This window comes from Giraffa tippelskirchi, chromosome 7 (assembly GCF_054371585.1).
Source record: "Giraffa tippelskirchi isolate mGirTip1 chromosome 7, T2T-mGirTip1v1.2.pri, whole genome shotgun sequence".
In the NCBI taxonomy this organism is placed as follows: Eukaryota; Metazoa; Chordata; class Mammalia; order Artiodactyla; family Giraffidae; genus Giraffa; species Giraffa tippelskirchi.
In genome coordinates this window covers 55,551,296-55,574,039 of record NC_137281.1, presented here as the reverse complement: position 1 = coordinate 55,574,039, position 22,744 = coordinate 55,551,296, and the positions used below count along the sequence as shown (strand labels likewise).

Here is a 22,744-nt window from a genome sequence, read left to right as displayed (position 1 = left end):
ATGGAACTGAAAGGAGCCCTGTTCTCTAGAGCCCACCCCACGATGAGAAAGTGACTCCGTGCAGTGCCGAGACCAGGACCTCCCCTCTTTCCCCCCAGCAACCCTCCACTGCTCAGGGCTCTTCCCCATCCCCCCAGCCCCAGGACAACAGAGAAGACTTCTTCTGCCAGAAGGTTCATGAGGCAGGTTGTTGACCCTATTCCTTTACCTAGCAGACCTTTACTGAGCACTTACTATGCGCCAGGCAACATGTTAGGTGTCTAGAATGCAATGGCAAATGAGATAGGCACACAGCCAAAGATCAAACAAATATATGCACATGTGGACATACTTTATATATACACAGTCATACATATGCATATGTATATACATACGCATATATGCGTACACGCATGTATATTACATGATATACACCTGGAAAGGATCAAGATGCTATTATAGAATAATCACGGAGGAAGATGCACTGCAGATTGAAACATCAAAGACAACCTCACTGAGTGGGTGACATTTAAGCAGAGAAAGGTTGCAATTACATGAAAAGCAAGAAAGAAGTCCATTGCAGGCTTTAGGAAACAGTGAACACCTGAGGCAGGAATAACTGATGGTATTAAGTCGCTGGAAGATTATTCTTGTCTAATCATGCTTGTTGGGAGAAATATCAGTAACCTCAGATATGCAGATGACACCACCCTTATGGCAGAAAGGGAAGAAGAACAAAAGAGCCTCTTGATGAAATTGAAAGAGGAGAGTGGGAAAGTTGGCTTAAAACTCAACTTTCAGAAAACTAAGATCATGGCATCTGGTTCCATCACTTCATGGCAAATAGATGGGGAAACAATGGAAACAGTGACAGACTTTATTTTCTTGGGCTCCAAAATCACTGCAGATGGTGACTGCAGCCATGAAATTAAAAGACACTTGCTCCTTGGAAGAAAGGCTGTGGCCAACCTAGACAGCATATTAAAAAGCAAAGACATCACTTTGTCAACAAAGGACCATCTAGTCAAAGCTATGGTTTTTCCAGTAGTCATGTTTGGATATGAGAGCTGGACTCTAAAGAAAGCTGAGCACTGAAGAATTGATACTTTTGAACTGTGGTGTTGGAGAAGACTCTTGAGAGTCTCTTGGACTGCAAGGAGATAAACCAGTACATCCTAAAGGGAATCAGTCCTGGGTGTTCATTGGAAGGACTGATGCTGAAGCTGAAGCCAATACTTTGGCCATCTGAGGTGAAGAACTGACTCATTGGAAAAGACCCTGATGCTGGGAAAGATTGAAGGCAGGAGGAGAAGGGGATGACAGAGGATGAGATGGTTGGATGGCATCACCGACTCAATGGACATGAGTAAGCTCCGGGAGTTGGTGATGGCCAGGGAGCCCTTGCGTGCTGCCGTCTATGGGGTCACAAAGAGTCGGACACGACTGAGCAACTGAACTGAACTGAACTAATTCACGGCGTTGTCTTGCCGAGATCTAGCTTGTTACCCAGTAGGCTTTGCCATAGACGCCCCAGTTGCCCAGCCAACACCCCTGAGGTCAGTGCACAGCCCCAGCTCATGCCATCAGATTCCTGCAGTTCTCTGCCTGAGGTCATTTTCTGGTTGGCCACTTGGCCCCGGCTTGATGCAAGGTGGAAGTGTCTAGGAGTTAGAGCTCCCAGGAGTGTCCTCAAGTGCATGATGGGATTTAGCAGATAAATACCTGAACTGGGAGAATTACCAGGTGTGTCCTACATGGGTTATCAGAAGATCCCCACTGGAAATGCACTCCAGCTAGTCACTGGGGTAAGCCATTTTATAGGTTTTCCTCTCTCCTGCCTCACTGCCATACTCCTTCATCTTACTTCCTGTGATCAATTGCCAAATAAACCACATGCACACACGTCTTCATTTTAGGGTGTCCTTAGGGGGAAACGCAAAACCTTTGAATAAGTCATGATGAGCCAAAGATGAACTCAAGCACCTCTCTCCATCATCTGCCACCAACTTCTTCATCTCCAGCCATGCGCGTCTGTCCATCTCCCCCTTGCAACCATGCGTTTTCACTCCCAACAGCCTTTGCCAGCTCCCCTTATTTCTCTGACAAATTTCTATTCATCATTTAAAAGTCACTTCCCCATGGAAACCTTCCCTGCTTTTCCATTTCTACAGCCTCAACAGTTTGAATATTCCCAACCATTCAAAATAATGATGTTAAAGAATGTTTCACAATTGTATTATGGATTATGCCTTCACCAGACCTCATCCATCCATTTATCCATCCATCCACCCATCATCACCTACCTCCATACATCAGGTACTGCAATTGTTCTCCTGTCTTTTCATCTCGATGTTGAGGTTCACAGTGAGTCTTAGGCATCCCTCTGCTTCTAGCATGTAGTGCAGGGTCCAGTTGGAGTGAGTGGGTGCTTGGCCATTTTTAATTGTTTGATCTAATTAAATAAATGAACTTCACCTGTTCCCGGCAGACAGCATCTGTGCAATGATAATGAGATTCATAATCACCCAGAGGAGGATACATTTATTAAGTATGTGGAATTAACAAATGAGTATGTTGTCAAAATGTGAACCACACATAGATGCTGTTTCATTACTTAAACTAGCTTGTCAGGTTTTAAGTCAGGAGCCACGTTGGATTTCCCAGTCCCAAAATGTATTCTTCAAAGCAGAGACGGCTGTCAGCTTGCTCTAGTTCATCAGTCCATTGACTCGCTCTGCTATATCAGTCTGTGGACTCCAGAGTTTGTAATTCCTGCTTTGCCTCCTACATCTCCTCTTTAGAACTATACTAAGCTGGTGGAACTCATAATTTATACTGGTAGGGTTGCCATATAAACTATAGGATGGAACCCTATCTACTGGCAATGTCTAATAAGGAAATAATCAAGGAATTAGTCAAACAAGTGGTAAGTCTGTATTCAAACATTGACTATCTACAGTCTATCCAACATTGGGCTGGACACAAAGTATGCAGTGGCAGGTAAAACAGATATAGACCCTGCCATCTGAAACTTACTGTCAAAGATCTACATTCCAAGATGTTCACTGAAATATGGCATTATAATTTCCTCTAAGATATGGATGGGGTACAAGGAATTATAGTATGTCACACAATAGAATATTCCCCAACCAGTCAACATAATGATGTTAAATAATGTTTCATGACCCACGAATGTGCTCATGATGTAAGCTTAGAAAAAACTAATCAGGGTACACAGTGGTATATTCAGTGTGATTTCAATTCTCTAGACAGCCAGATACTAATCTATATGTGTCGGACAACTACTGGAACAAAAAGAGTCAAATTATGTAGCATATTTATCTCTGAGATCTGGCATAATGATTGACATTTTTATTATTTTCTGTATTTTCCCAATTTCATTCTTTATGGGGAACACAAACATGTGCTGCATTCAAATAATATTTTTTTAAAAGAGCATGGTAGAGATCAGCATAGATCGTGCCAAACATGCCATTGCATTTGCATTCTACCAGGAGAATTTACTAATATGATCAGTTTGTGCTGTGCTTGGGGAAATAATAGCTTCAGTCTTACCCAGAGCTTTCAGAGAATGAGGAAGCACTTAGGAAACTCTGGACCTATGAGAGCTGTGTACCTCTGCAAGCACTTTCATTGACTGAAGCCTATAAATATTTAGTGACTGAAAGCAGTAGGTGTGGGGGAGGAGGGAGGGAGACAAAAACCAAGCTGTCCCCGCTCCCTCGGTCCCCCAGGCTTCTCACATGTAAACCCGCAGCCCGAGTGCTGCATCTCTGCCTGGTCAGAGATCCTGCTGGAGAAACAGGTATTGAAATCCTTAACTATCATGTTACCGGTGCTAGGCAGGATGCCCAGCCCTCCAAGGGGTCATATGCTTCTCTCCTCACACCCACCTTAAGGAGGGCACTGTTACCATGCATGCGCGTGAGGTTAGGGTTCTGAGTACTCACAGGACTTGTCCATTTCCAGATGGCTGCTGAGTGTGGTCAGGGGTACCCCAAAGGTCAGAACCTCCCACTTAGGTGTGGCACGTGGCACAATGGAAATGTGTTCAGACCAGCTTGATTTCTATGCACAACATTGATTTATGTCCATGGCACATGCATTTTCACTGAATAGAACAATAAATAAACAAGCAAAATTTATGGGACAGTGAAAAGGATACCATGAAAGAAACAAGGTATTCCCTTACCTTACCTCAGTTGTGTCAGTTCAGTTCAGTTCAGTCACTCAGTTGTGTCTGACTCTTTGCGACGCCATGGACTGCAGCACGCCAGGCTTCCCTGTCCATCACCAACTGCTGGAGCTTACTCAAACTCAAGTCCATTGAGTCGGTGATGCCATCCAACCATCTCAGCCTTTGTCGTCCCCTCTCCTCCTGCCTTCAATCTTTCCCAGCATCTGGGTCTTTTCCAATGAGTCAGTTCTTCGCATCAGGTGGCCAAAGTATTGGAGTTTTAGCTTCAGCATCAGTACTTCTAATGAATATTCAGGACTGATTTCCTTTAGGATTGACTGGTTTATCTCCTTGCAGTCCAAGGGACTCTCAAGAGTCTTCTCCAACACCACAGTTCAAAAGCATCAATTCTTTGGTGCTCAGCTGCCTTTTTTTGTTATTTTATTTTATTATTTTTTAAATTTATTTATTTTAATTGGAGTCTAATTACTATACAATATTGTAGTGGTTTTTGCCATACATTGACGTGAATCAGCTATGGGTTTACATGTGTTCCCCATACTGAACCCCCTCCCGCCTCCCTCCGCATCCCATCCCTCTGGAGCCTATTATAAAGAGTGAAGTAAGCCAGAAAGAAAAACACCAATACAGTATACTAAAGAATATATATGTTATTTAGAAAAATGGTAATGATAACCCTATATACAAGATAGCAAAAGAGACACAGATGTAAAGAACAGACGTTTGGACTCTGTGGGAGAAGGTGCAGGTGGGATGATCTGAGAGAATAACATTGAAACATGTATATTATCATATGTGAAACAGATCGCCAGTCTAGGTTTGATGCATGAGACCAGGTGCTCAGGGCTGGTGCACTGGCGCTCAGTTTTCTTTATGGTCCAACTCTCACATCCATACATGACCACTGGAAAACCATAGCCTTGACTAGACAGACCTTTGCTGGCAAAGTAATGTCTCTGCTTTGTAATATGCTGTCTAGGTTGGTCATAGCTTTTCTTCCAAGGACCAAACGTCTTTTAATTTGATGGCTGCAGTCACCATCTGCAGTGATTTTGGAGCTCAAGAAAATAAAGTCTGTCACTGTTTCCATAGTTTCCCCATCTATTTGCCATGAAGTGATGGGACCAGATGCCATGATCTTAGTTTTCTGAATGTTGAGCTTTAAGTCAACTTTTTCACTCTCCTCTTTCACTTTCATAAAGAGGCTCTTTAGTTCTTCTTCATTTTCTGCCATAAGGGTGGTGTCATCTGCATATCTGAAGTTATTGATTACTCTGCATATAAGTTAAATAAGCAGGGTGACAATATACAGCCTTGACGTACTCCTTTCCCGATATGGAACCAGAATGTTGTTTCATGTCCAGTTCTAACTGTTGCTTCTTGACCTGCATACAGATTTCTCAGGAGGCAAGTCAGGTGGTCTGGCATTCCCATCTCTTTAAGAATTTTCCACAGTTTGTTGTGATCCATACAGTCAAAGGCTTTGGCATAGTCAATAAAGCAGAAGTTGATGTTTTTCTGGAACTCTCTTGCTTTTTGAGTGATCCAACGGATGTTGGCAATTTGATCTCAAAATGTGTCAGAAAAGGGAAAAAATGCGAAGAAATTTTCATTCATTCATTCATTCCCACATCTTATGAACGCCTTCTGCGTGCCTATTGCTGTACTGGGGGCTCCAGATAAAGAGGTGATTCAAGAAATGATGTAGGAACTGGTTGTGTTAATGTCTACCCAAGGGAGATGTCTTGATAAACAATATTAAGAGTTAAATAACTGTACACTTATTGCATTCACAAAGAAAGTCAGTTGACTTTGAAAGTCTGCTGTTCGCATGAAACAGCAGGACGAAGCTTTGGGAAGTGAGCTGCTCTTTATTTATTTATTTATTTATTTTTTCCGGAAGTGTTCAAGTTGTGTTTTTATTTATTATTTTTTTTTCACAGCTTTTTTTTTTTTTTTGCTATATCTTTTTTTTTCTCTATTTTAGTTGGGGGCTAATTACTTTACAATATTGTAATAGTTTTTGCCATACATTGACATGAATCAGCCATGGGTTTACATGTGTTCCCCTGTGAGCTGCTCTTTAAAGAGAACAGGTCATGAGGGGATGGAGAGGGAGAAAAGGTGGATGGGACAGGGCTAAACACCCCAGTGGGAGTTCCTCTCTGGAGATGGTGCTTCTGTTCCCTATGGGACTGAACCTGAAACACACTCTCATCCAGAAGCATTCGATGCCACCTTCCAGGTGTCAGGGGCTCTATACCCACACCGGGTTCAGAACCTCAGTTGAGGGATTGGCAGTCACAGAAAGAGGCCAGAAGTCTGATCCAGGAGAGCTGGTGGGGGTAGGGGGTGGGTTGGGGGGAGCAAGGGTTTGAAGGTCTGAGTATTCCATGCCCAGGGCAGGGGCTTTCCTGTGAACTTGTTCTCAGATCGACAGGAGCTGAAACCAAAGTCTGGCTCTTGGTCTTGCCCAGAGGCCAGACTAACGAGGTACTTTCAACAAACAGGGACGCTGAGAAAAAGGCACAACGCCAGCCACCGAGTTGTGAAAACCGTCTTATCCAGCAGGGGCTCTGACTGCCTCCCAGGCACTCTCACGTGCTGGCTTCACAGATCCCCCGGGTCAGGGCGCAGACAATGTCGTCGTTGGGCAGGGAAGTGAACTGTTACTGCCTAAGCCCCCACTTTGTACCTGAACTCGGGCAGCGCTTCTCTCTGTATGTCTGTTTAGCACATGCGTGTGTGCTAAGTCGCCTCAGTCGCGTTCGACTCTTTGCGACCCTGTGGACTGTAGCCGTCTAGGCTCCTCTGTCCATGGAATTCTCCAGGCAAGAATACTGGAGTGAGTTGCCATGCACTCTTCCAGGGGATCTTCCCAACCCAGGGATCGAACCCTTGTCTCCACCAGCTCCTGCATTGGCACATGAGTTCTTTACCACTAGCACCACCGGGGAATCCCTATTAGCACAAATAGGTAGGTATTATCATCCCAACTCTAGAAATCAAGCTGTCGGTGGACAATCATTGGGCCACAGCCCTCGGTGGTAAGTGGTCGATCAAGGGTCAAAGTCCAAGTCTTAATGGATGCCTACACCTTTGCCCTTCTCTCCCGGCCACCCTGTTCCTTCTGGTCCTTGACTTGATATTAGGGCACTCACACAACAATAGGTCTGTGTGTATGTGTGGTGTGTTTTAGTCGCTAAGTCGTGTCCAACTCTTGTGACCCCATGGACTGTAGCCAAGAAGGCTCCTCTGTCCAAGGCATTTTCCAGGCAAGAATACTAGAATGGGTTGCCATTTCCTTCTCCAGGGGATCTTCCTGACCCAGGGATAGAACCCAGGTCTCCTGCATTGCAGGCAGATGCTTTACCGTCCGAGCTACTAGGGAAGCCCAATAATAGGTGTGGCCACCCAGTTTACCTAGGGCACATCCACTTTCTGCCTGTTGAGTGAGAAAAGTTAGTAACGGCATCCCACTCACCCCCCTGCTCTCAAAGAATATACCACTTTGGATGATGCATTACATGCTCACCGTACCTAACAAGATTTGGGTTGAAATAGACACATTTATCAAAACCACAGCTCTGAAATGTGAGTACAAACTATAATTTGGCTGGGAACCGTGAATCCAGCATCCCACTGTGCAACAGTAATCATCCAGGAAATGTATCCAGATGCACCGCATGGAAGGCAGCCAGCCTGGAAGTGACTCTGACCCACCACAATTTAAATTCCTGTGAAGGGGACTTTGCCATCTGGCAGCCTGGACTGGCTCCCTGGCCAGGATTCCAGCCACATGGTTTCCAGAGTCCAGTTCTCAGGCAGTGTGGGCTCTGGATTGTCCTTTGGGTACCCGGGTGTCTATGGGAAAATAGTCCCAGTGAAAGATACAGATCCCCAGGAGGGCTGGTTAGCAGAGTTACCATGTGCAGTTGGGCAGGCTGTACACTGCACAAAAACACTCACCCCTGGGGCAACAGTGAGGGATGCTGTTTTGTATTCTTTTATGAGATGGTCAGTCTGATGCAACCCCAGGCGGAGACAGAGGAAGGCTCAGGAAAACGAAGGTTATTATACTCTCTAGTCCTAGAGACAGGAGCACACCACGTGCACAAGGACAAGGAAAGACACCAGGGTGCTCAGGAGGCAGAAGGAAGGAGCGGGGCAGATACTGGCTATGACTTTTACTGGGGTTTCGTGGGAAAGGCCAGGCTGGGCTGGGTGAACAGTCAAGGACTGGCTATTTGGACTCATTTCGGCGGGGACTGGGCTATAGGGCCGGTTGCTAAGCAACCCTGAATTTTCTTCAGAAGGACTGATGCTGAAGCTGAAACTCGCAGTTCTTTGGCCGCCTGATGCAAAGAGTGGACTCAGTGGAAAACACCCTGATGCTGGGAAAGATTGCGGGCAGGAGAAGGGGGCAACAGAGGATGAAATGGTTGGATGGCATCATTAACTCAGTGGACATGAGTTTGAGCAAACTCTGGGAGATAGTGAAGGACAGGGAAGCCTGGCGTGCTGCAGTCCATGGGGTCCCCAATACTGGCCCATGACCTAGCTACTGAACAACAATTACAGGCCTCCTATCTGGCTAAGGGATAGATAAGGCAGAGGGTTATGAGGTTATGTATGAACCACTACACACACTGAGGAAGAGAGGGTCTCTGGATTGGTTAGTTTGCATATCAAAGAGTGCCCTTGGCTCCCAGGGGAGCCCTTTGTTATTGAATTGGAGAGCCCAGGAGGGGCCTGCCTCTCCCCATCCAGTGGGGTTCTTAATATGTCAAAACATCACCTGATATACAGAAAACTTGAAACATTTACAAGACAGATGCCCACACTTGGGTTGCCAAGGCTCACAGCTGTACCTGTCTGGTGGTAGAGGAGGGGAGAGTGGCAGCCCTAAACTGAACCCTTCCAGAGCCCCTGGGGCTTAACCAGAGGCCGGAGATAACACAGCATGCATGTAAGGATTGCGCAAGGCACTAAACATGTGCTGGGCTTCTGCTCTCTGCCTAGCACTGGACTCAGTACTCATCTGTCTGTGTGTGAACCTCAGACCAACATTTGGAGTTGATAGCCCTTTCTCTGTTTTAGAGATGAGACCATGGAGGCACCAAGAAATGAAATACCTTTCCACAGTCATACAGCCCATCCGTAGAGTGAGCACATACATTTCCAGCCCTTTTCCTGTCATTGCTGTACAGTCAGAACCGCCCAAGGAATGTGGGGCAGATCAGCATCCAAGCAAGGGAGAAAGCAAGGAAGCCTACTGGGCAGCAGCTAGGACCATCCTTCCAATCCTCCTCTTCTAGAAAGGGCACATGTGTGCAGTCCCAGCCCTCAGTCGCCTTCTGACATCATGGGTCCTCTGTGACCACCTTGCTCTTGGCCACCAAACTTCCGTCTCTTCTGCTACTTTACCCGTTCAACATGAAGCTACTGAGACCTGTGCAATGCGACTCACTGCTGTGGATAAAGGTAAATAAGACATGGTCCTCCCCTAAAGGAGCTGATGGGCTAGTGGGAGACACGAGAGAGAGATTTTTCAAAAGAAAGAGACAGGAAGAGGAGGGAGGAGGAGGGAAGAAGAACCACAGCACAGAGTGGAAGATGGTTGAAAAGTGATGTGTATGAGTTTTAGAGCAAAGCAAGAGATATTTGATGCTTTCGAACTGTGGTGTTTGAGAAGACTCTTGTGAGTCCCTTGTACAGCAAGGAGATAAACCCGTCAATCCTAAAGGATATCAACCCTGAATATTCATTGGAAGGAGTGATGCTAACGCTGAAGCTCCAGTACTCTGGCCACCTGATGTGAAGAGCTGACTCATTGGAAAAGACCCAGATGCTGGGAAAGATTGAAGGCAAGAGGAGAAGGGGATGACAGAGGATGAGATGTTTGGATGGCATCACCGACTCAATGGACGTGAATTTGAGCAAACTCCAGGAGATAGTGAAGGACAGGGAAGCCTGGCGTGCTTCAGTCCATGGGATCGCAAAGAGTGGACACAGCTGAGCAATGAGGAGATATTCAATCCACTAGGGATCTCCAGGATGGCTTCCTGGAAGAGGCGGCTTTGGAAGCCTGGTTATTGAGCACCTGCTCTGAATCTTCTGTGGTGAATCACATCACACATGTTGCCTCCTTTGACCCATAGTTGACCTCATTGAGTAAATGTTATCATCCCTGAATTAGAGAAGAAGAATCTAGGGGTCAACCAGGTTACACAGCAGCTCCAGGACAGAAGCGAGTCTGGGGTCTGAGAGCTCTAGCTTGCTCTGCAACCATGGATGTATCTCGTTTCTATGCAATTGTTTTAGTATCAGAACAAAGAACTTGGGCTTAGTGACAACGAGGCTTGGGTTTAGATGTCATCACTTCCTGACATTAGTATTAGCCTCTCTGAGCCTCTCGGTTTCCAGTGACTAGCAGGATCACCTTGATCCTTCTGAGTCTGTCTTCATGCTGGGAGTATTTTGCTGGGAGAGTCAAATGAGATGTGTGTGGAGGATCCTGGCACAGTGCTTAGCAAAGAGCACCTGGCCAGTGAGAGATGCTTCCCCTTCCTTCTCTCCTCGTAGCCCCCAGGCCCACTAATGTCCTGCAGTGCAAGGCAGAGGTTAAGACTGTGGACGCTGGAGCCAGGCGACGTGCGTTCAAATCTAGTCTCTGTTGTTGCTGTGTGCCTTTGGGCGGTTACAACACTTCTCGATGCCTCAGTTCTTTCTTCTGGAAGAGGAGGATGAAGTGGTACCCTCCTCATGGAGGACGGGATGCGGATGGAATGAGCTTGTGTCTGTGGAGCGCAGAGAACCCTGCCCGGTACACAGGAAGCTCTGCGCAGATGACACTGGATAAATAAATCTAGGCTCTTCACCAGTTTGCCCCACTGCTTCTCACCTGAGAGCCTGTGCCGTGAGCTCAGTGCAGCTGGAGCAGAGGAAAAGTGTAAATATTCACCTTGCCATCAATGGATGGGCAGAGCTGTGGGTGGCCAGGAAATGTCTCTTACTTCCAATCAGTGAAATTGACCTGGGTGTTCAGCAGCCTCATTGAGGCCCCTGGAGCAGGGAGGCTGAACATCTCCGGGCCTCCAGAGCCTCAGATCCTGCTGATGGAGGGGCAACTGTTTTCTCTTACTGCCTCTCTGACTCACAGAAGACTGTTAGTCATATCCTCACCTACGGATCTCACACGCTAAACCCACAGGCTCGGATGTCAACCTCGACTTGGCAAGGAGGAAGTGGATGGCAGTCAAGGCTGTGCTGTGCTCAGTTGTCAGTCGACTCTGTCTGACTCTCTGCGATCTCATGGGCTGTAGCCCACCAGGCTCCTCTGTCCATGGGATTCTCCAGGCCAGGATACTGGAGTGGGTTGCCATTTCCTCCTCTAGGGGACCTTTCCGACCCAGGAATCGAACCCGTGTCTCCTGTGTCTCCTGCATTGCAGGTGGATTCTTTACACCCTGAGCCATCGGGGAGGCGCATAGTCAAGGCTGTAACTGACCAAATTAGAAGAAGGAAACCTTATAGAGCACTGGTTCTCAGCAGACCCTGCACATTAGAATTACCCTCTGGAACTTATAAAATACAGACAAATAACTAGGCGCTACCCTGGCTTGAAATAAAACATGTGCTATTAAGGTATTCAGAGCATCCTGGGGGCCTTAGCCTCTGAATCACGTCAAGTGGAATGGGGCTGTGAAGGATGAGTGGCATCACGATCTCCTGGGAGGCTTGTTAAACCACCAAGTGCCAGGCTCCACCCCCTAGGGGATTCTGATCCTGCAGGTCTGGGGGGGCCTGAGAACCTGCATTTCTAACAAGTCTCCAGATGAAGTGATGTGCCACTAGCACCTCACAAGGAGAAGCACTGAGCTGTATAATAGATAAAACCAGTCATAAATCAAAGGTATTATCCACCAGGTCTTCCTAGAGAAATGTGTCTACTGCTTTTTTGGATTTAAAAAAAAAATTCATATTTAGACCTTCAGTTCAGTTCAGTTGCTCAGTCATGTCTGACTCTTGGCAACCCCACGGACTGCAGTATGCCAGGCCTCCCTGTCCATCACCAACTCCCGGAGCTTGCTCAAACCCATGGCCATTGAGTCGGCGATGCCATCCAACCATCTCATCCTCTGTCATCTCTCCAGTGCCATGAGACCTTGAGCAATTGAAAAATGCCTGTCTCCATTGATCTTCACTTTTTTCCTCCTTCTCTCTCAGCCCCTGTGCCCTGGAACTTCTCGCTGTTGAGATGCTCAGCACATATATGTTACAGGGAGTGTCATGTGTAGTTCAAGAGTTTTGCAGCGATGACCAAGATAAAGAGGAGCTGATTCTGAAAATGTACTAGGGGAAAACATAGAATGTTCTTTGCTGCCTTTGATGGTGGGTCACATGGATCAGCCCACGCAGTGGGATGTGAATTTGCTCTTCTTACAACAATTGAGTCAAGTGAATTGTTGAGTAGGCAAATGACAGCACTGATCTGGGGAGAAAGAAGAGTTTCTAAACCTGTGTCTGAATCCCAGTGTGGGAGTCAGTATTGTCATATGAAAAGCATAAGGAGGGCTCAGGTCTCCAATGCACTAAATTTTGTGATAACATTCATCTATCTCTCCTGGTCCAAGTGCCTTTCTGCCCTGATGAAGATGAAAAAGTAAACTGACGGTTCTTGGGAACAGAACAATCCGCCCTCACTGTTTCCTCCAGGCGTCTCCTCTATACACCCCCAAGCTCGTTCTTTTCCATTCTTTGACCACAAGAATGATTGGTGGTTTCTAGGAGCTGTTTGAAAGTGAAAACAGCTCGTGGAAGAAATAACCCTAATTCTCTTTTATAAGTGATCTCAGAAATGTCAAGTTAGCAGTAGAAAATTCAGTTTTTCACTAAATGCAGGATACTGTGTAAACTCTCATTCTCTTTGGGAGGCTTTTCAAATACATTTTTTATAGACCAGCTAAGAACCAGTCCATGTGACCTAGAAATCATGGCGCTGGAGAGACCATGGGGATCAAGTTCAAGTTCCCATTTTGTCTAGTCTTTCCCTCCCCGTGTCCACATGCACTGGCGTGCGTGCCCCTTATTTGCCACACATTTGCCAGAGTGCAGTGTGCCAACGTGGTCTTATCCCAGTGGTTCAGCGGTTGGAACAGGCATTCTCACTCTACTGGTTAAAGTGTATGACTATACGTTTAATAGTATCATTGTTTTATTAATATCTGTTGCCTCTAGAGGAATGCAAGCTCCAAAGTGATAGGGACCGTTTATAACTTGCTCACCTTTATCTTTCCAGTAACTCCCATAGGGTTAGGGTTAGGGTCTAACCTATTACAGGCAGTCATGAAATAGCCCTCTAATGATGGAATGAGCGACAAAGAAGTGACAGAGAGGCTGAGGTTCAAAGGATGACTGGGAATCAGCCAAGAGAAAAGACAGGGGACAGGGCTACAAGGCAGTGGAACCTGCATGTGCAAAGGTCCTGTGGTGAGAGGGTGTGGTGCTTAGGAAAGACTTGGCATTTTTTCCATATGCTCAGTCTGTCTAAAGCTAGCGTTGTGATATATGATGAGGAGGTAGAGAACTTCTGTATCAGAGAGGTCCTTTGAAACCATCTTTCCATTGTCTCCTATTTACTTGAAAATCTGATGCTGTGTCCTATCAGTGCCCTGATAGGAGCGCCTATTCCATAAGCAAAGATTTTTTCTTTTTTTTTTTTTTTAATTAGAGGATAATTCTTTACAATATTGTCATGGTTTTTGCCGTACATCAACATGAATTGGCCCTAGGTATACATATGTCCCCTCCCTCTTGAACTCCCCCCCAATCCCACCCCTCTTGGTTGTCACAGAGCACCAGCTTTGGGTTCCCTGTGTCATCCATCAGACTCCCACTGGCTATCTATTTCACATACGGTAATGTATATGTTTCAATGCTTTTCTCTGAAATCATCCTACCCTCTCCTTCCCCTACTGTCTCCAAAAGTCTGTGAATTTTTTTTAAATTTTTTTAAATTAAACTTTTAATTTTGTACTGGAGTGTGACCAATTAACAGTGTTGTGATAGTCTCAGGTGGACAGCATAGGGACTCAGCCATATGTTTCCATCCTTCCCCTAAACCCCCCTCCCATCCAGGCTGCCACATAACACTGAGCAGAGTCCCCTGTGGTATGCAGTAGGTCCTTGTTGGTTATCCATTTTAAACATAGCAGTCTGTACATGTCCATCCCGAACTCCCGAACTATGTCTCCCCTCATTCCCCCTCCTTCCCAGCAACCATAAGTTCCTCTCTAAGTCTGTGAGTCTGCTTCTGTTTTGTAAATAAGTTCATTTGTATCATGTCTTTTTAGATTCCACATATAACAGAGACCACCTATTCTGAATTCCAATTGAGTGGGTAACCAGAATTTCAACCAGGCTCAGTCTTAATTCCAAGAAAGCTGTGTTAAAAACTGTCGTTTAACATACTGAATATGTCTCAGGCATGTACTAACCCTTTTACACAGATGTACCTGCTCCTCTGACCTTCCCAGGTGGCACAGTGGTAAAGAGCCCGCCTGCCAAGCAGGAGATGGAGGTTTGAACCATGGGTGGGGAAGAGCACCTGGAGAAGGAAATGTCAACCCACTCCAGTATTCTTGCCTAGAGAATCCCATGGACAGAGGAGCCTGGGGCTACAGTCCATGGGGTCGCAAAGAGTTGGACACAACTTAGCAACTAAAACAACAACATGCTCCTCAAATTATTCATCTACTGTGCCCAAATTTTCTGGAATAAGATCTTGCTTTGAACTGCCAGTCCATAGATAAGAGGCCACCCCCGCCAAACAACTCCCTCATAATTATTGGCCCTGGATTTCCCACTCTCTGTGCTCTGCTTGAGGAGACCTCAACAGCCCTGGGATTAGGACCGAGCTGGTTGAAATCTGTTCACCGATCTTAACCTGAGACAGAGCTATCCAGAGGGGATCAATGAGGCCTTCCAGACTGACGTCAAGGACCCATGGCTTTCTCTAAGATTTCCATGTCAGCAACTTGAGTGCTTAGCGGGATGGACAAAAAGACTAATAGCAGAGTGGCCATGGAGTCAGGGACAGCTGAGTCTGACCTCAGCCTTATCACGTACAAGCGCCATAACCCTGGACAGGTTCCTTTTCCTCTCTGAATCCCCATTTTCAGGTATAAAAGAGAAACAAAGTGTCCTACAAGTGATTTAAGGATTTAAGGAAACTCTTTAGCCCGGTACCTGGCACAAGGTGGGAGGCAGGAACCACAGCCGCTGTTAACTGCGGCGCTATTAGCTGCAGGGAAGGGAGGCAGAGGCTTGCTGCGAGCTCTTACATCCTACAGAGGGAAGGGGAATCAATTAGAAACAAGTACATGCAAATCTCCATTTACTGCTGTTGCTGGGAGACTGGATTGTCTTGTTCATTTTATGTTCTGGGTCTGCAGGTAAATTGCAAAATCCTTTTTATTGAAAATTCACTCCGTCTTCCACAAATGTTTATTGAGTCCATGCTGTTTGCTAGGCACGTGGGAGAAACCGAGGATAAATTAGATGCTGATCTTGCATTCACCTTGGGAGCTGGACAAGGGAGGGTACAGATTTTCTATAAATGTGAGGGAGAGCACTTTTCTGTTTAAATACAGAATGCTGAGCATTATTTATTTTAGAAAATCACTGAGGATCTTGCAAGAGCCTCTCATTGCCTGAGTGAATTAATTAAGAGCTAAAAGAGGGGGTGGGAGTGCTGCAAATAGAGGTGCACTGAACTTATGTTTACTACCCATCATTATTTATATAATAATAGACGTTATAATATTACATATACTACTTGTATATTGAGAGCAGGAGAAGAAGGGGATGACAGAGGATGAGATGGTTGGATGGCATCGCCGATTCAATGGACATGGGTTTGGGTGGACTCCAGGAGTTGGTGACGGACAGGGAGGCCTGGCGTGCTGCGGTTGCAGAGTCGGACATGGCTGAGTGACTGAACTGAACTGAACTGAACTTGTATATTGTGCTAATTATATGTGCATTTATATTATATATATGCATGAATGTGTGCTCAGTTGTGTCTGACTCTTTGCAACCCCAGGGACTGCAGCCCACCAGGCTCCTCCGTCCATGGGATTCTCCAGGCAAGAATACTGGAGAGGGTTGCCATGCCCTCCTCCAGGGGATCTTCCCAACCCAGGGATTGAACTCACATCTCTCCTGTCTCCTGCATTGTCAGGCAGGTTCTTTACCACTAGCACCATCTGGGAAGCCCATACATATATACATATAATACTAGTTATAGATTGTATATATAATTATATATACACAGTTGTCCCTTGGTATCCACAGGACCACACCCCTCCCCCAACAGAAACCAAAATCCAAGGATGCTCAAGTCTTTTATATAAAATGGGATAGTGTTTGCATATAACCTATGCACATCCTCCATGTACTTTAAATCATCTCAAGATTACTTATAAGCCCTAATACAGCATAAATTCTATGTAAATAGTTGCCAGCATGTGGTAAATTCAAGTTTTATTTTCTGGAACCTTCTGGAATTAATTTTTCCAGAATATTTTCAAATCACTGATTGTTGCCTCCACAGATGCAGAATCAGTATCCATGAGGGCTGAGTGTGATTATATTATATAATATATTTATGTATTATATATTACATTTAATGCTCATGTATATTACATAATAATATAAATATGTAGGTAACCCAGTTACTTCTGTCACTTCATTTTATTACCACATGTATCTTTCTCTTTAAAACGGAAATGGTAAATTTCTGCTTGGGCCAGAGACTAGTTATGCTGAATGTTAAATCTCTGCTTTATTCCCGCTCTGCAAAACTAAAGAACAAAGAAATCTGCAAGGGGCTTCCCCATTACATCAAACCCCTGTTATTTCTCATGCATCGATTCAACATGTTTCACCAAAAACCTGCTGCGTGCCAGGCTCTGCCCTGGGCACTGGGATGTGGAGCCCACAAGGCACCGTCTCTGACCCCTTGAAGTGTGTGGATGGATCAGTGAGCAGCCACAGAAGGCGGTGGTGGCTGCTGTCCTGGAGGACGTTCAGTGGTGGCCCTAGAAGAGGGGAGAGGTTCTGCCTGGGACCCTGGGGAGGATTTCAGGAAGACGGGCGGCCTCAGAGCAAGTACTGTGAGCTGCAGAAGGGAGTGAACAGCCAGGTCATGACAGGAGAGGGGAAGCGTTTGGGAAAACCGGCACTGTTGCAAACAGCATGTGGGGCTGAGGAATAGTAGATCGTGGATCTACTCCCACTGCCCATATAACCATAATAATATGGAGAAAAATAGCAATAGGAGTCCTAGTGGCAATAAATGCAAATGCTTATTGAGTGTTCCCTGTGCTAAGCCTGTGGATGCATTATGTCTTATAACCCAGCAGCAATCTTAGAATTTATATAGTATGCCATATGACGCATATACTATAAAATGCAGAGGAGCGGATGGTTACTCAGGGTCGCTCAGCCGGTGAGCACAGCACATCAAGCTGCATCATATCCTGGTGGCCTTGGCCCAGGCCCCTGGCCTCCGTGAACCTCAGCTCCTTCCTTAGTAAAAGAAGGTTGAAGGCTTATTCTGAGAACACCTTGGGATGAGGGTCAGGGCCATGTCAGTGATGGCTCAAGTGTGTGTAGCTAGGGAGTGAATATTGTCAAGGCAGACGGCCGTCTGTTAGCGAGGTGACTAGGTCAGATCCCAGGGGACTGGCCTTGTGCATTTCATCCGGAAGGCGGGATGGGCGTTGGGAAGCCTTGCAGCACACGATGAAATGTTCAGTCGTCTGTTTGAGGAAAATCACCCTTCACTATGTGAAGTACACGTGGAAACAGCCAGGCTGGTGAGCAGGGTGTTGTCATAGTCCAGAGGCGGAAGTGGCGGTCACAAGAGATGGTGAGTGGAAGCAACATCTGTGCCAGCTGGAAGAGGGGTTCAGCATGATTCCTAGATTTCTGTGTCTAGCAATGCGTGCATGGTGCAGCTCCATCCACTGAGGCAGGAAATGCAGTGGGAAGAGTGTTTGGGGTTCAATCATGTCCCCCTGCCCTCATCCAGTTCATAAATTAAAACCCTAAACTCCAGCACCTCAAAATGTGCCCTTGTTTGGAGGTAGGGTCTTCACAGAGATCATCAAGTTACAATGAGGTCCTGAGGGTAAGCCTTAAACCAGCAAAGCTGCTGTCCTTACAAGAAGGGGGTTTGTGGACACATCGGCATAGAGAGAGAAGACCAGTGTGAGGAGACCCAGGGAGAAGACCACCATCTGCAAGCCGGGGAGGGAGGCCTGGGTCTGATCCCTCCCTCACAGTCATTAGAAGGAGCCAGCCCTGCTGACACTTGGAGTTCAGACCTCCAGCCTCAGAACCGTGAAACAGCAAAGTTCTGTTGGTTAAGCCGCCCAGTCTGTGGCATTGCATGATGGCAACCCTCGCAAGCTCATACAAAGAGTAACTCATTTGGAGAGAGCCATGAGTTATGTTTTGGATCGCTTGAGTCTGAAGTGTTCCAGAGGGCCAGGTGAAGACAGCTGGTAAGATAGTAGTTCAATACACAACTGTGGGCCTCAGTGGGACTAGAGAGAGAGATGAAGGCATATCAGGAGTCTGCCGCTCCAGCATCTATTACACAGTGTGACGAGGTAGCATATAGTAGGAATCTGAAAAGAAGTTGAGTGGATAAATGTCAGGTTTGCTTAAGGACTTCCCTGGTGGCTCAGACAGTAAAGAATCCGCCTGTAATGTGGGAGACCTGGATTTGACCCCTGGGTTGGGAAGATCCCCTGGAGAAGGGAATGGCTACCCACTCCAGTATTCTGGCCTGGAGAATTCCAGGGACAGAGGACCCTGGCAGGCTACAGTCCACGGGGCCGCAAAGGGGGACACAACTGAGCGACTTTCACTCACTTGCTTAAGGACAGAAGGCAGGAGGGACTGCACAGCTATGAGCACCAGCTCTAAGCTCCCACCCCAGCAGTACCTGTCGAATTTTCAAGGATCCTCACGTTGGTTGCTTACATTTACACTCTGGGGGGGCTACAGCCCACGGGGTCACAAAGAGTCGGATGAGATTGAAGCAACTCAGGACACACATACAGGAAGGATAATCCCTTTTTTGTTCTCTAAAATCAGGAGATAAAGAAATGAACCAGACTTCCTTGGTAGTTCAGTAATTAAGAATCCGCCTGCCAAGAAAAGAGAATCTGCCTGCCAATGCAGGGGACACAGCTTCGGTCCCTGGTTGGGGCAACTGAGTGGCCTCGGGGCTACTGAGCCCGTGTGCCACAGCTACTGAGTCCACACTCTACAGCCCACGTGCCAAAACTGCTGAGCCCACATGTGCAAATACTGAATTCTGCACGCCCGGGAGCCCATGCTCTGCAACCAGAGAGGCTGCCTGAATAAGAAGCCCTCACACTGCAGCTGGAGAGTAGCCCCTGCTTGCCACAACTAGAGAAAGCCCGAATGCAGCAACAAAGACCCAACTCAGCCAAAAATAAATAAATAAAGTTTTTTTAAAAAAAAAGAAATTAACCAAAATACCAAAGCTATTCTTAGAGCAGAGAACTACAGCCTGTCTAGAGTCTCAGGTTCATGGCCATGTTCTGAAATGTTGACCTCCAAGCGAGCATGTCAGTAATGTGTCTATTTTAGACAGCAACTTAAAAGTACACTTAGCTCGAAATGTCAAAATAAGTAGACAGCATGACATAATAGAAAATGGCAGTAGCTGGAATTCAAGAGACCTTGCTTTGCATCTCAGGTCTGCCTCAGAAGAACTGGGTCACCTTAACCTTTCAGAGTATCCTGTCCCTGCTCTATAAAACAATGAGGAGGAGGGGGTAACTGGATGAGTTTATAAATCTGACATTTTCTGATGCTCTCAATGTTGCCTTTCATTGCAAATGTTGGGAAGAATCATATTTCCACAAACTGACCTGCCAGCGTGATTGAGTCCACCAACATGAAAATGTAAATAAAGTGAGAGGCTGTAATTCATATCACAGATGCCTTCGGTGGAATAATTTCCCTCTTTAATAATTTCTGCCTCATGAAGATGGTTGATGGAATACTGGAAAAAGGTAGTATTTGGTTTTAGGATGCATCTTAATTAGCAAATTGGATTTTACTGGAAGGTTTGTGAATGCATGCGATCACAGTATTTTGTCCAATGACTCAAACTTCTGACCATACTGAAAAAGGGCATGGGAAGATTACCCATTCCTAACTACTTTTGTGATTTCTCTTGAACCATTTGATATTTAAACCTCACGTACTGGCTTTTTCTTCATATGCTTGGACATCTCAGCTCTGGGTGTAATAAGCCACTATGGGGTATGGATGACTAACATTGACTGAGTACCATGTTTTGTGCCAGGCGCTGACCTGTGTTACATGTTACCTCATTCCACACCCCGGGAGCAGATGCTGCCAGCCACACCACACCTTCTCTGCACTCAGTGTGATGCAGTTTGCTCACTTCGGGCTCCTAACTGGCTGTGGAAGCACGTTTGGTCTCTAAGGACAAGCCAGACATGCCTAAGGGTTATTGCTGCAGAAGCAACCCTGAACCCATATCAGATGGAAATTTGGTGGATAAATACTCCAGCTTCCTTACCACTTGGTTGAGATAATCCAAGGTGTAATCTACATTTGCTCATGGAGTTCCTCAGAGGGACCCAGTTCCAGTTACCATGGTGGAGTTGATTTGATAAACACACCCTTTAATGACTGTTTTCTGTTTCTCTCTTGATGTCCTGGTGTTTCCTGCAATCCTATTCTAGATAAAGGCTGTTGTTGTTTGTTGTTCAGTCACTAAGTCGTGTCCAACACTTTGTGACACCATGGACTGCAGAACATCAGGCTTCCCTGTCCTTCACTAACTTCCTGAGTTTGCTCAAAGTCATGTCCATTGAGTCAGTGATGCCATCCAACCATCTCATCCTCTGCCGCCCCCTTCTCCTCCTTCCCTCAATATTTCCCAGCATCAGGGTCTTTTCCAGTGAGTCAGCTCTTTGCATCAAGTGGCCGAAGTATTAGAGCTTCAGCAACAGTACCTCCAATGAATATTCAGGGTTGATTTGTTTATTGACTGACTTCCATTTCTGTCTTAATACCCTGGTGTTTCCTGTGATCCTATTCCAGATAAAGGACTTGCTCTCAAAATCCTTGCATCAGGATCTGCTTCTGGGGAATCCAAACTAGGATATCCTCCAAGATCCCCGGGGTGTAGGTAATATTAGTGCTGATTTATAGATGGAGAGTCTGAAGTCCAGATGGTTAAATGATCATTGTTATGTCTCGGTACCAGGGTTTTGCTGGCTCTCCTTCCTCTGTACCAGTGGTTCTCAACCAGGGGAGATTGTGTTTCCCAGGGGACATTTTTAAATGTCTGGAGATATTTTTTTTTAATTCATTCATTCTTTAATTGAAAGATAATTGCCCCACAATATTGGTTTCTGTCATACACCAACATGAATCAGCCATAGACATATATATGTCCCCTCCCTCTGAATCTCCGCCCCACCTCCCACCCCATCCCAACCTTCTAGGTTGTCGCAGAGCCCCAGTTTGAGCTCTCTGAGCCATACAGCAAATTCCCACGGACTATCTATTTTACATATGGTAGTGTACATGTTTCCATTTGTCCCACCTTCTCCTTCCTCCCTACCCCTGTGTCTGTAAGTCTGTTCTCTATGTCCACATCTCCACTGCTGCCCTGCACATAGGTTCATCAGTACCGTCTTTCTAGATTCCATATATGTGTGTTAATATACGATATTTGCTTTTCTCTTTCTGACTTACTTTGCTTTGTATAATAGGCTCTAGGTTCATCCACCTTATTAGAACTGACTCAAATGTGCTCCTTCTTATGGCTGAATAATGTTTCATTGTATATATGCATCACAGCTTCTTTATCCATTCATATGTTGATAGACATCTGAGGTGTTTCCATGTCCTAGCTATTGTAAATAGTGCTACAATGAACACTGGGGTACCTGTGTCTTTTTCAGTTTGGTTTCCTCAGGGTATATGCCAGTAGTGGGAATTGTTGGGTCCTATGGTAGTTTTATTCCTAGTATTTTTAAGGAATCTCCATAGTGGCTGTATCAATTTACATCCCCACCAACAGTGCAAGAGGGTTCCCTTTTTTCCACACCCTCTCCAGCATTTATTGTTTGTGGATTTTTTGATGATGGCCATTCTGACCAGTGTGAGGTGGTATCTCGCTGTAGTTTTGATTTGCATCTCTCTAATAATGAGCGATGTTGACTGGAGATATTTTTGGTTGTCACAGCTGGGGGCATGCTGCTGGTACCATGTAGGTGGAGGCCAGGGATCCTGCTAAACATCTCACAATGCACAGTTCAGCCCCCTGCAACGAAGACCAATCCAGCAAAAAAAAAGATCAATAGCGCCAAGGCTGAGAAATCCTGCTTTTCGCCCAGCAAGACTAGCTGTCTGGTGGTAGCTCTCCTGTGTGACTTGTCTGTTATATTTCACTTC

At 45.9% G+C, this 22,744-nt stretch overlaps 1 protein-coding gene across 1 annotated transcript in view; it reads left to right on the top strand.

Annotated features, from left to right (window-relative positions):
• VAT1L (vesicle amine transport 1 like) overlaps positions 1 to 22,744 on the top strand; it is a 166,025-nt gene that overhangs the window by 48,071 nt on the left and 95,210 nt on the right. The window lies entirely within an intron of this gene.